Genomic DNA, 11,318 nt, shown 5'->3' on the forward strand with positions numbered 1-11,318 from the left:
GCGGGAAGGAGGGGGAGACAGTTGGGGGATGAGGAGAGCACCGCAAATGAAGTGGAGAAAGCAATGAAGGGAGAAAATGAAGTGGGGAAAGCCATGAGCGAGGAGAGAAAAGAGAACACAAAACAGGGACGGAGGGACAGAGAAAGAAGGAGTGTGAGATTGAGAAAGAGAAGCAAAGAAGAGCCTGGAAAAAAAAAAAAAAAAAACCAAGGGAGTTCACGGGAACAAGAACCAGTGAATGCAAGGATCAAAGCCAAGACGTAACAGATTTTAGTAGCTGGAGATGTAGCTCAGTGGTAGAATTCTTGCCCAGCAGGCAAGGAGGCTTTAGATTTAATAGTAGGCTCGCGATCTGAATAGAGAAGCATATTGAGAGAGAAATAAGAAAGAAGAGAGTGACAGAGGAGAAAGAGGATGGGAGAAAGGGAGAGACAGAACAGAGACTGGAACAAATGGCCATTGCTCTGTGGCAAAAAAAAAAAAAAAAGGAAAACTACCTCTTGGGGTAGATCATAGATCTTCAGAAATGGAAGACATTTAGGATTCATCAAGTCCTTCCTCCCACAGAGGGTAAAACAAAAAAAAAATGTCTCCAAAACGACAAGGCTCAGTAGGTAATGAGATTCCCTCAAAAGTTAATTTACAATTGCATTTTCATTCAGTCAAATGTCCTTCACCATGCTAGTGCCATGGCTAGGAAGCTGTTTAAGATTTAAAAAAAAAAGTGAGGGAAGGGGTGACCAAAAAGAAATGTACTTTTTACCTCACTTATGTTAAGTGTAAACTCTCTGTACCTCACCTTAATAATAACGATTCATTTTTTAAAATCCTAATGTGGTGACACCCAACTGTAATTCCAGCTACAAAGATAGGAGGATCAAAGTTCAAAACGAACTTGTACAAAACTTAAGGAGAGATTATCTCAAAAACAAGTTGTGTGGGCAGTACATACCTGTAATTTCAGTTACTTAGGAGGAGGAGAACCATGGGTCTGAGGCTTGCCCTATCTGAAAAACAAATTTAAAAGCAAAAAGGACTGGGGATTGAGAATCTGTCTTCAGCAGTAAAGTGAGTGTAAAGCCCAGTATTGGAGAAAAGAAAAAAAGACACTTGATAACCTATTGTTGCTAATAAAACATGCAAATCATCTCTCCTAGAGGCTTGCTTGCTTCTTCCTGCAATTCAGGTAGCACTGGTGGTCCATGTTTTGGTACCAAAACTTTTGAGTAGAGTCTACCAGGGTGTAGAGAGCAGATGTGAGAAAATGAGGCTCATAAACTAATTTACCAATCTATATATTGATTCTATTCCAATCAAATGGAGCTTTACAAAATAGTTACTGTGCTATTTAATTTTAAAGGAAAAAATGGGTAGGAAATAAGACAAAATATACAAGTCAAACTCTCTGATAACTGTAGTTACTATTTTTGCTGGTCATGAGGCTTGAATTCTGGGACTGGGTGCTGTTCCTGAGCTCTTTTGCTCAAGGCTAGCACTCTACCTCTTTGAGCCACAGCACCACTTCCAGCTTTCTGGTAGTTAGTTGGAGATGAGTTTCATGGGCTTTTTTTGCCTGAGCTGGCTTTGAACCCTGGTCCTCAGATCTCAGCCTCCTGAATAGCTAGAATTACAGGTGTGAGCCACTGACACCCAGCTGTTTTCTTTTTCTTTTGTGGGGGGAGGGGAGTCTGGTCGTGGGGCCTGATCTCTGGGCCTGGGCGCTGTTCCTCAGCTCTTCAGCTCAAGGCTAGCACTCTACCACTTGAGCCACAGCGCCACTTCTGGCTTTTTTCTTTTTGCTTATGTGGTACTAAGGAATCGAACCCAGGGCCTCATGCATGCAAAGCAAGCGGTCTACCACTGAGCCACCTTCCCAGCCCTTGTTTTCTTTTTCTTTCTTTTCTTTTCTTTTATTTATTTATTTTTGTCAGTAGCTGGGCTTGAACTCTGGGCCTGGTACTGTCCCTGCACTCTTCAGCTCAAGGCTAGTGTTCTACCACTTGAGCCACAGCACCACTTCCGGTTTTCTGGTGGTTTATTGGAGATAAGAGTCTCAAGCCCCATGACTAACAAAAAAAATTATTATTTATTGTTATTATAAAGGTGATGTACAGAGGGTTTCATTTATTTTTAAGGAATTCCTTTAAATTCTCTTGTCTTTAGTATATCTGGGCATTGTAAAACTGTTTCTACAGCTTCAGTCACCCAAGGGTGACTACTTCCAGCTTTAGCAGTTACAGCAGTTACAGTTGGCTTATTATAAATAGTCATTAATAGCTGAACTTGTCTTTGTCATACAATAGTTCTCAGAGATCCGAATTACCCATCTCTTCTCAACAACCAGAAACATGAAATACTGAAATAGCTAACTTTTCCCTAGCTAAATGCTCTGTGCATTCACATTTCCTCTGTGGGTCAGAAACAGAGAAAATGGAAAAAAAGAACACTTCTTGTCCCTCATCTGCCTGAGATCCTTTGACTCCCTTTCCATGGCAATCTAGCTGCCTGAGTTTCTCAATTTCCAACCAAGTGAGCTCCTACTTCTCTACCCCTAGACCTACTCTGGCTTCTTCCACCTTTCTAATGAACAGCTAATTTGCACTTAAAAGATTGACTTTAGGAAAATCAAGCTCCCCAAAGTTCTTAAGTAGTTACAAAAAGATAGTAAAGAGCCGGGCGCTGGTGGCTCACGCCTGTAATCCTAGCTACTCAGGAGGCTGAGATCTGAGGATCGCCGTTCAAAGCCAGCCCGGGCAGGAGAGACCGTGAGACTCCTATCTCCAATAAACCACCAGAAAACCGGAAGTGGCGCTGTAGCTCAAGTGGTAGAGCGCTAGCCTTGAGCTGAAAAGCTGAGGGACAGCTCCCAGGCCCAGAGTTCAGGCCCCATGACCGGACCCAAAAAAAAAAAAAAACCAATATGTCTAGCCTTGAGCTGAAAAGCTGAGGGACAGCTCCCAGGCCCAGAGTTCAGGCCCCATGACCGGACCCTCCAAAAAAAAAAAACCAATATGTAAACAAAGAAGTATAGTTATGCTTTAATAAACCTTTATTTGTGGATACTGAAGTTTGAAGTTCATATAATTTTCATGTGTTACAAAATATTCTTATTTTAAGTTTTAATGTAAAATCATTCGTTTTTTTCTTCTTCTTTTTTTTTTTTTCTGGTCGAGGAGCTTGAACCCTGGGCCTGGGCACTGTTCTGAGCTCTTCAGCTCAAGGCTAGCACTCTACCACTTGAGCCATAGCAGCCACTTCCAGCTTTTTCTGTGTATGTCATGCTGAGGAATCGAACCCAGGGCCTCATGCATGCAAGGCAAGCACTCTACCACTGAGCCACCATCTCAGCCCTGTAAAATCATTCTTATTCACAGGAAGTAAGTCAGATTTGGCTCATAGACCATAAGTTGCCAATTCCTACCATAGATAATGAAATGTTCAAATACAGGGCAGTGAAGGTGGCTCAGTGATAGAATGCTTGCCTTGCATGCATGAGGCCCTGGGTTCCATTCCTCAGTATCACATAAGCAGAAAAAGCTGGAAGTGGCGCTGTGGCTCAAGTGGTAGAACGCTAGCCTTGAGCTGAGGAGCTGAGGGACAGTGCCCAGGCCCAGAGTTCAGGCCCCACACTGACAAAAAAAAAAGTTCAAATACATTACAATAAAAATTATATAATAATAAATAGTAATAAGCCAAAAAAGAAAGACATCATCTAGGACCAAAACAGGCAAAAGCTTTCTGAGAAAGCTAAGATATAGGTTGAGCCTTAAAGGAGAGGTAGAATGTAGACAAATGAAGGAAGAGAGAAGGGAAAGAAGAGAAGATGGATCTCTCAGATGTATGCTGATAAAAGAAACATGTAAAAAGAAGATTCAGGTTTATGTTGGAGAAGTTCCAGGAGATATAGAAGGCTCCTGGATATCAGAACAAAGAATTTAAGCCTTCATACATACAGCATTTCTAGATTATTTGTGCATGGGACACAGGACTGATTTGACAAAAGAAAGACTAAGAGCAGAGAGGCCAAGATGGGGATACTGCAGCTCATCAAAGTATAAGAGCCTGGTTAAGTGTAGTCAGTAGCAGAAGAAAAATGGACAATATCAAGAAATATGACAAGGACTAGAGATGTATAACTCAGTGGTAAGAGCACTTGCCTAGTATGCCCAAATCTCTGGATTCCATCCCAGCAGTGGAAAGGGGAAGGCGGGAGGTAAGAGAAAGAAAGGAAGAAAACAAGCAAATAAATAAATAAGTTCTAGGATGAACATGGTAGTGTTTACTAATAATCCCAGCACTTGGGAGGCAGAGTTCTCAGTAGGGGAGAGATAGCATGTGAACATGAAGGTACAGTTTTGCTGTAGGTATTGTGATAGAAGTCTTGGAAAGTGTGAGAAGAGTCCAGAAAAAAAGAGTTGAATGTAATTTAATGTAAGGAGGCATCAGGATTGGGAGGAAGGGTGGTTCAAATGGTAGATCACCTGCCATGCACACACAGAGCCCTCAATTCAAACCCCAGCATTGCTAAAGAGGCATCAAAAGTGATGCCAAGCACCAGTGGCTCATATCTGTAATCCTTGCTATTGAGTCAGATCTGAGATCAGAGTTCAAAGCCAACTAAGACAGATAATCCTTGAGACTCTGCCTCCAATTAACTAGCAAAAAAGTTGGACTGGAGGCATGGCTCATATGGAGAATGCCAGATATGATCCAAAAAATCCAGCAAGAGTATGAGGACATCAAAAAACCAAACAACAACAACAAGAGCATGAGAAGCCAGGCACCAGTGGCTCACGCTTGTAATCCTAGCTACTCAGGAGGCTGAGATCTGAGGAGCACGGTTCAAAGCCAAACCAGGCAGGAAAGTCTTTGAGACTCTTTATCTCCAATAACCACTGGAAAACCGGAAGTGGCACTGTGGCTCAAGGCTCACCTTGAGCCGAAGAGTGCAGGGATAGCACCCAGGCCCAGAGTTCAAGCCCCATGACTGACAAAAAAAAAAAAAAAATATATATATATATATATATATATAATGTACATTTACATAGACTATAAATGTACTCTAAAAACTACAGTGTTTTTTACTTTCTACTAGAGCCTTGTAAATAGAGAACAATTAGAGAAGAACAGAAGGGAAGGAGAGTAACAAGGTTAAGAATGAGCCTTGGGTCGGGGGAGAAACATAGCTGTTCCTATTCACAGGCTTAAGAAAAAAGGAGAATTCATTGGAGGAGAAAGAAAAGAAAGTTATTACAATATAGATGGAAGGGGAAAGGGTTGGGGGTGCAGCTAAGTAGCTAGTTGCTTACCTGATCTATGCAAAGGTCTTCACCCTGGGTTTGGTCCCCCAATACCAGGGGGAAAATAGAGATGGATGGATGGAGGGAGGGAGAGAGAGAGAAAAACAGTGTGTGTGTGTGTGTGTGTGTGTAAGAGAGAGAGAGAGAGAGGCAAAGAGAGAGGCAAAGAGAGGCAAAGAACACAGAATGAGTATTTGTGTGTAAGGCATTTTGCTAACATAGAGGTTAGAGAGAAAATATGTCAAAAGAGAGAATGTGGTTGTCAGGGATTCAAAAGCAATAGGGAGATTAATTGGGAGAAGCATAATAGAAAGCCAATTGACTTCAACAGACCATGGGAACTCACTGGTGAATTTAAAGAAAGATTAAAAGCATATAACAAGGTTCAAATGAAAGGACCTCTTTCTGTTCAATGAAGCACTTATGCCAACACTGAGAGGGTAAACAGGCTAGAGCAGGCCCAGGCTGGAAATCTGGCTCAATGAACAGGTGAGTTAGGTTGGCCAATATCAAATGCAAACATGGATGGAAGGAACAGCATGTAGCAACAGTTCAGAAATCAGAATGGAGTCATAAAGCAGACTGAAAACTATTCAGAATCCTGCCAGAGTCGAGACAGCAAAGGACAGTCATGAGACTGCAGCTAAAAGGAAAACAAGAATGTATCAGATGACTTCATATGAAATATCTATTAAATATTTCTTGAACAAATGAATGCATGTATTCAATACTTATGTCACAAATAATAACCTTGATTACACAGAGAGGGAAAGTGAGTTTGGAATAAGATCTTAATTTATATTCTGGCCCATTTATTCAGTCATAAATATTTATCATATGTGCCAGAAGCATTTAAAACTTTAAAGATTCAGGGCTGGGCATGGTAGCACATACCTATAATCCCAACTACTCAAGAGCAGTTGCAGTTCAGGATCTCAGGAACCCCTCCAAAAAAAAGTTAGCAAGACCCCCATCTCAACAAGTAAGTTAGGCATAGTGGTTTCATATTTGTTATCTCAGTTACACAGGATGTATAGGTAGGAGGGTAGAGACTGATGCCCCATCCCAAGAAAAAATGCAAGACCCTATCTGAAAAAATAAGTAAAGCTGGGGCTGGGAATGTGGCTCAGTGGGGCTCACTGGTAGAGCACTTGCCTGGCATGTATGAGGCCCTAGGTTCGATTCCTCAGTACCACATAAACAAAATAATAAAAATAATAATAGTAATAAATTTTTTAAAATAACTAAAACAAGAAGGGCTGAACACATGGCTCAAGTGGCAGAGAACTTGTCTAACAGTGCTCATGAGGCCCTAAGTTCAAGCCCCAGTACCACCCAAAAACAATGAAACAAAAGACTAAGGATCCAAAAAATAAAAGACACAGCCATTAGCCAAGTGTGGTGTTTCATACCTGTAATTCTAGCATTTGCAATGCTGAGGCAGGTCTATGAATTAGAAGCTAGGCCCTGCCTCAACAAGAAAGAATAATAAATGCACTCCTTGACTTTAGCACCCCATCTTTGAGAAACAGAGTCAGAGAAAAGCAGACAATTGTTTGCCATATGATAAATGCCTTTCTGCAGTATGGCAAACACTGTGATACATTTGTGTGCATAGGTATATTCTAGCCCTTGGACTCCCAAAGGTGACACCTACTGCATTAGGACCTCAAGGGCCAAAGGATCAGGGACACCAGAGGAGGAGGGTTCCTTTGGAAGGGAGATGGGGACTTTTGTACCAGACAGAACAAGGGCAAATGTTCTGAGGTGAGTGAGCACAGCCTGTGCAGGGAACACTAAATGTTTAAGCACATCTAGAGCCAAATGCAATGTACTGGGTCAGAGGAGAGAAAGGGATATAACAGAAGGGGGCAGACTGATAAATAGCGGCCAACTCACAAAGGACTTTGTGTAACATGCTAAAGAGGTTGGATTTTTTTTTCCCTGAAGGTGATGGCAAGCAAATGAAGAATTTTAAGCAGGGGAGAGACATGATCAAATTTGCATTTTAGAAATAGCAACCGCATGGAGGATGGGTTGGGAGATGAGCTGAGAGGAGGGAGAATAATTAAATAGCTTAACTGCAGTGATAAGTGAAAAATGAACTCAGCTAATAAGTAGTGGGTGTTTAGAGGTCTACAGACAGCAATGACAAGTCATGACTTCTGGTCATTTTTAAGGAGTGAGGGAGAACAAAGAGGCTATATGACCCATATTGTGTCTTGGTGTCTGGGAGAAGAAGGTAGTGGAGAAGGAGGAAAAGAAAAAGCTAGGAGAAAGATCCTTTCCAGGATCAAAACATGGTTAAAGAATTACTTTATGTAATATGTGTAACATAAACCTAGGTAAGAAGGGTTGTTAACCTCAACTCAAAATGGATTAAAGACCTTAACATTAAACCTGAATCTCTGAAACTACTGCAGGACAAAGTAGGAGAGACACTTGAACTAATAGGCACAGGAAGGAACTTCCTGAACAGAGTCCCAGGGTCACAACAAGTTGGAGAGAGACTGGACAAATGGGACTACCTTAAAATAAAAGGCTTCTGCACAGCTAAATCTATCGCAACCAAGCTAGAAAGACAACCAACTAATTGGGAAAAAATATTTACCAGCAATATATCAGACAAGGGGTTAACATCCTGTATATACAGGGAACTCAAGAAACTAATCCCTCCCAAACCTAACAAACCAGTTACTAAATGGGCAAGGGAACTAAAGAGGGACTTCTCAAATGAAGAAATAAAAATGGCAAAGAAACACATGAGGAAATGTTCATCATCTCTGGTGGTGAAGGAAATGCAAATAAAGACAACCCTGAGATACCACCTTACCCCAGTCAGAATGTCCCACATCCACAAATCAGCCAACGACAAATGCTGGAGGGGATGTGGAGAAAGAGGAACCCTATTACACTGCTGGTGGGAATGTACACTTATACAACCACTTTGGAAAGCAGTCTGGAGGGTCCTTAGAAAGCTAAAGATTGACCTCCCTTACGACCCAGTCATACCACTTCTAGGCATCTACCCTGAACAACAGGAACCAATATACAAGGACACGTGCACCTCCATGTTTATTGCAGCACTGTTCACAATAGCTAGGATATGGAAACAACCCAGATGCCCCACCACAGATGAATGGATCCAAAAATTGTGGTATCTATACACAATGGAATATTATGCAGCCATTAGAAATGACAAAATAATGGCATTTGCAGGGAAATGGATGGAGCTAGAAGGAATCATGTTGAGCGAGGTAAGCCAAGAGCGAAGAGACAAACGGTACATGGTCTCCCTGATAAGTGGATGCTAAATCCAAAATGTTAGGTGATACGACAAAAGTAACAGGACTTAAGAAACAAAGAACTCCCACTCATCTGGTCGAACCACTACTAAATATCCCCATGCTGCTGATCACATGTATGGTGTATAACATGTGAACACCGTTATATGTTACAGACTGTGATAGACAATTTGCTCCAGGAAAGTTAGAATGAACCACAATACTGTGAAATTCCAGAAATTATGTAATCACTTAATCACAATCAAAAAAAAAAAAAAGAACCTCGGGGAAGGTAGGGAGGGAGGGGATGGTAGGGAGAAAACAATGGAGGCAGTAACAATGTTCAAGAGGAAGTGTACTCATTACCTCACTCATGTAACTGTAACCCTCTGTATAGTATCTTTACAATAAAAAAAAGAAGAAGAAAAAAAGAAGGGTTGTTAACCATTTATTTCTAGTAAATAGAACTAAAATTCAGAGAGCTTAAATCCCAGACCACAACCAACATGGGTGTTTTTCAGACCCGGCTTCAAATAGATGTGTTGGAAGAGGGTACAACTATTAGTCAAAGCTGAGTGCCAATCCGGGCAGTGGTTGCTCATACTTGTAATCCTAGCTACTCAGGAGGCTGAGATCTGAGGATAGTGGTTCAAAGCCAGCCTGGGCAGGAACCTCTGTGAAACTCTTATCTCCAATTAGCCACTAGAAAACAGTAAGTGGCATTGTGGCTCAAGTGGTAGAGTGCTAGCCTTGAGCTGAAGAGCACAAGGACAGCGCCCAGGCCCAGAGTTCAAGCCCCATGACTGATTAAAAAAAAAAAAAAAAGCTGGGTGCCAGTGCCTCATTCCTGTAATCCTAGCTGCTCAGGAGGCTGAGATCTGAGGACTGCAATTCAAAGCCAGCCTGGGCAGTTAAGTCTATGAGACTCTTACCTCTATTTAACCACCAAAAAATCCAGAAGTGGAGCTGTGGTTCAAGTGGTATAATACTAGCCTTGAACAGCAAAGCTCAGGGACAGTCCCAGGACCAGAAAAAAAAAAAATCAGTTAACCCTGAAAGCCTATTCGTCATGGATGCCAGGGGTATCTGGAAGCAGATTCCATTCCCAGTCACCTCAATAGAAGAGGTCCTAAATTAAATTAAACAGAGGAGCATTCCTGTACACAGAAGAGCAAGGGGTCTATCCCTAACACATACACCTACTTCAAAGAATTGCAAGGACTTCAAGGACACAGCTCAGTGTAATCCTTATACTTCAGTGATAGGGAAGCCCTAGGCCAGAACAACTTTCTCCATCCAGTCTCTGCTTTAAGCATTCAGTGCTGACCTAGGAAGAGGAAATACCCCTTCATTAGCCAGGGGTTAGTCCATTATGAAAATATCTGACTTCCAGGGTCCCCTGCAATTGGGTCCTGGTCATGTCAAACTCTTAGGAAAGGAGCAAAAGAGTAAGAGCTAGCAAGAGCCAGACTCAGAATTTAAACCCAAGTCTATATAACTCCAGTGCCCACGCCATTTCCACTTTCTCAGATTGGGATAGTTATCAAGTTTGGTCATACAGAATTTAATCTGTGGCAATGTATATGTGTTCCATTGTAGACACATTGAATTTGAAATATCTGTGTAACATTTATAAAGTAACCTAATAAATGAGTTGGTGTGTTGGGCCCTTGTACATGTTACTTTACATCTCCAAGTCTCCATTTTCTCATCCATAAAATGCTATTACCTTCTTAAAAAGGTTAACACACAGCCAGGTGCTGATGGCTCATGCCTGTAGTCCTAGCTACTCAGGAGGCTGAGATCTGAGGATCACAATTCAAAGCCAGTCTGGGCAGGAAAGTCTATAAGACTCTTATCTCCAATAAACCACCAGAAAACCGGAAGTGGTGCTGTGGTTCAAGTGGTAGAGTGCTAGCCTTGAGCTAAAGAGCTGAGGGATGATGCCCAGGCCCAGAGTTCAAGCCCCACAACTGACAAAAAAAAAAAAAAGGTTAACACAGGTAGATACTCTTAGCTAGTACTATGCATATATATACACACACAAATATATGTATACATATATCCTTTATGACACATTTTAGAGTTTATTTCCTCTTTTTTGGGGGGGTATCAATCGTGGGGCTTGAACTCAGAGCCTGGACACTGTCTCTGAGCTTTTCTGCTCAGGGCCAGCATTCTACACTTTGAACCACAACTCCACTTATGATTTTCTGGTGGTTAATTGAAGAGTCTTGTGGACTTTTCTTTCCATGCTGGCTTCAAGCTGAATTTATTTCCTTTTAAGGAAAGGGTAAAAGGAGATAGATACGGTAAGAATAGATTGTTGGCAAGTATGAAAGTAGAACAATGAAACCTCTTGAAATTATATTAGGAAGAGGGGAGAGAATGATGTAGGGGGGTTGATTATATTGTGACTATGCATGGAAATGTCACAATGAAAACTCCTCTTATACAGCTAATGTAATTATTATTATTATTTAATTTAAGCTGATGCCAGTGGCTCACACCTGTAATCCTAGCTACTCAAGAAGCTGAGATCTGGGGCTGGGAAGGTGGCTCAGTGGTAGAGTGCTTGCCTCACATGCATGAGGCCCTGGGTTCAATTCCTCAGCACCACATAAACAACAAAAAAGCCAGAAGTGACACTGTGGCTCAAGTGGTACAGTGCTAGCCTTGAGCTGAAGAGCTGAGGGACAGAACCAAGGCCCAGAGTTCAAGCCCCATGACTGGC

This window comes from Dipodomys ordii, unplaced genomic scaffold (assembly GCF_000151885.1).
Source record: "Dipodomys ordii isolate 6190 unplaced genomic scaffold, Dord_2.0 Scaffold131, whole genome shotgun sequence".
Classification (NCBI taxonomy): domain Eukaryota; kingdom Metazoa; phylum Chordata; class Mammalia; order Rodentia; family Heteromyidae; genus Dipodomys; species Dipodomys ordii.